General features: G+C 46.4%; 1 pseudogene; it reads left to right on the top strand.

Moving 5' to 3' along the window:
* Positions 1-1,562: 1,562 nt before the first annotated feature.
* On the top strand, positions 1,563-3,102 carry LOC115841224 (BTB/POZ domain-containing protein 3 pseudogene; annotated as a pseudogene).
* The last annotated feature ends 466 nt before the right edge of the window (positions 3,103-3,568 follow it).

Raw genomic sequence — 3,568 nt, 5'->3', positions numbered from 1 at the left:
GGTTTTATGGTCTCATGACAGACCATTAGCGTGAAGAAAGATTGATTATTGTCTTGGGTGCCAAAACGTAATTTGGCCCCATTTTCATTTTTCTTTTTCATCAGCTGCAGAATCATATGCATTTATCAAAATGGGTGTCATCTGTTTTGAAATTCATGAAGTTAGATTGCACACTTGTCAAACATTTTTTTTCTGGCATTGACAAATACATCAACATCAAGCTTTGCTTAAACTGTTTAGAAATGGAGATGTCCAGGTGAAAGAATGGTGGAATGAAAATGAGAGACTAGGGCCTGGAAGGGCTCATTCATTCCACCACCATTTTTGAATGCATGCGGTACAAACAGCAAATTGCCAAACATGGACTGAAGCCTGTGGGGGTTGAAGGAATGTGAGGCTGACTCACTTATTGAAAAATATTTAGTGCTTACAGTGCTCGGCGTTGTGCTAGCCACTGGAAACAGTAGCAACAACACCAGCAAAGTCTCTTCCCTCATAGAACTTATATTCTAAAGAGTGTATATGAGATAAAAGAAAGGCACTGTTTAGCCCTTATCCTCAAGGATCTTATAATCTACTTGGAAAGAAAAAAGTAAATGCACTAAGTTAAAATTTCAAAGCAATGCAAAAATGGGGCAAATGAGTAAAGAATGCATTTCAGATGTAGGAGATTGAGGCAAGCACAGTAAAAGAATGACTCCACACTGCCTCTGCTGGAGACTGGCTAGGACACTCCTCTAGGAAGTCACTTAACTGCCTCTGTTTCCCAGAGAAGCGCTCCAGAGACAGTTTTGCTGCTGATTAGAGCTTCTGACTATCCATCCTGAAGGCCATTCACAATGAGTAATCTGGAAGAAAGGCAATCTCTGAACGCAAGTTCAAACAACTACAGCGAATATCATACTAACTAGTGATATATGTGTTCCTTTAAATTAACTAGATAAGACTGTTTCCACTGGAGTTAACGTGGTATTAGAGGTTGTAAGCAATGCAGCAGACAAGGAAGAGTAATGTGGTTTTAAGAATCAAAAGGAGGAAGTTAAATTGTCATTATTTTCAGAAAGTATAATTGCTTACATAGAAAATTCCAGAGACTCAAAAAGCTATTAGAACTATTAAGAAATTGCAACAAGTTTAGTGGATAAAAATAAAATTTAAAAATCCACAATATTCTAATACATCAGCAACAGCCAATTAGAATATGTAATTTTAAGAATGCAATTCATGGGACTTCCCTGGAGGTCCAGTGGTTAAGACTTCACCTTCCAATGCAGGGGGTGTGGGTTCGATCCCTGGCGGGGGAGCTAAGATCCCACATGTCTCGTGGCCAATTAACCAAAACATAAAACAGAAGCAGTATTGTAACAAGTAAAGACTTTAAAAAAATGGTCCACATCAAAAAAAAATCTTTAAAAAAAAAAAGGAATGCAGCCTGCGGGTGCCCGCCGAGCCCTGCCGGGTGCTGGATCCCAGAGTGCCCGGGACGGGGCCCGAGGAGCGGGCACCGGGCCGAGGAAGCAAGTGGTAAGCAGCGCAGACGGCGGGCGCTGCCTGAGGTGACAAGGACCGCGAGCGAGATGGTAAAGAACAGGTCCAAGAAGAGCTCGAAGAAAAAAAATCCCAGCAGCAGCAGCAAGTTGCCTCCAGTTTGTTATGAAGTAATTACCTTGAAGACTATAAAGAAGATGACTGCTGATATATTCCGCCGAAGAAAACCAGCCAACTCCAGCAGCACTACTGTCCATCAGTACCACCAGCAGAATCTCAGTAACAACCACCTTATTCCAGCCCCGAATTGGCAGGTTCCTTATCCCACCATTAGAGAGAGAAATGCGGTGATGTTCCATAATGATTTGATGGCAGATGTACATTTTGTGGTTGGGCCACCAGGTGGGACTCAGCGGTTGCCAGGACACAAATATGTTTTAGCTGTTGGGAGCTCCGTGTTCCATGCAATGTTTTATGGAGAACTTGCCGAAGACAAAGCTGAGATCTGTATACCAGATGTCGACCCTGCTGCTTTTCTCGCTGTGCTGAAATACATCTACTGTGATGAAATGGACTTGGGTGCTGTCACAGTCTTGGCCACTCTTTATGCTGCCAAAAAGTACATCGTCCCTCACCTCGCCCGAGCCTGCGTCAATCTCCTGGAGACCTGCCTGAGCGCCAAGAACGCCTGTGTCCTCCTGTCCCAGAGCTGCCTGTTTGAGGAGCCGGGCCTGACCCAGCGGTGCTGGGAGGTGATTGACGCCCAGGCCGAGCTCGCTCTCAAGTCTGAGGGGTTCTGTGATATTGACTTCCGGACACTAGAAAGTATCCTCCGCAGGGAAACTCTGAATGCCAAAGAAATTGTGGTTTTCGAGGCAGCTCTCAGCTGGGCTGAAGTGGAATGCCAGCGACAAGATCTGGCTTTGAGCGCTGAAAACAAGCGCAAGGTCCTCGGGAAGGCGCTTTACTTGACCCGCATCCCGACCATGGCCCTGGACGATTTTGCAAACAGTGCTGCGCAGTCCGGAGTCTTAACTCTGAACGAGACCAACGACATCTTCCTCTGGTACACCGCGGCCAAGAAGCCCGAGCTGCAAAGCCCGCAAGGGCCTCGTCCTCCAGCGCTGCCACCATTTCCAGTTGTGCGCCTACCGGAGCAACCAGTGGCGCTACCGGGGCCGCTGCGACAGCATCCAGTTCGCCGTCGACAAGAGGGTGTTCATCGCGGGCTTCGGGCTGCACGGCTCCAGCTACGGCTCGGCCGAGTACAGCGCCAAGATCGAACTCAAGCGGCAGGGCGTCGTCCTGGGGCAGAACTTGAGCAAGTACTTCTCAGACAGCTCCAGCAACACCTTCTCCGCGTGGTTTGAGTACCCGGTGCAGACTAAGCAGGACACCTTCTACACGGCCTGCGTGATCCCGGATGGTAATGAGCTCAGCTACTTTGGACAGGAAGGCATGACAGAAGTTCAGTGTGGCAAAGTCACCGTCGGCACTGGAGTGCAGGGGCGGGGGGCAGCAGATCCCCGAATTTATATTCTACGCTTGAGCACGCTGCCCGGAGCAGTGCGGGCTCTGAGGTGCACACCACGCTCCTACTTGCTTGATGCTTAGCTCAGCTGCAGGTTTGCGATCAGCGCAGGTAATTTGTAACGAATGGAGCTGTAGGCAGGTTCAAATTTCTTTCAACCTTTTAATTATGTACAGGCAAAAATGCAGCGTTCAGCTTTTAACTCTATGCCTAAAAGAGCCAAGTTCTCATCAAGGCTTGTGGTTCTTAGAGTTGCGTTTATACATCTGGGGAGATTTTGCGTTCTTCTCCAACTGCCCCACTGACCTCCCAGTTTTGTCCCTCTTAGGACAATTTTTGGATCACTTCAAATTCTCTTTTGGGCTTTATTTTAAGTAGGAATAAATAGTCTAAAATAACAATAACAAGAATTATTTTTAAACAGAACCCCTCCCTCCCCCCAAAACGATAAACCTCATTGTACAATTTTGAAAGACGTTTTGCTTGATAATAAGTAATAATTTAGAAAGTAGACAGTAGTCATGTTTACCTTCTTATTTTATTTCCTTT

The sequence above is a fragment of the Globicephala melas genome, chromosome X (genome assembly GCF_963455315.2).
Source record: "Globicephala melas chromosome X, mGloMel1.2, whole genome shotgun sequence".
Lineage (NCBI taxonomy): Eukaryota > Metazoa > Chordata > Mammalia > Artiodactyla > Delphinidae > Globicephala > Globicephala melas.
This window is presented reverse-complemented; position numbering and strand designations above follow the sequence as displayed.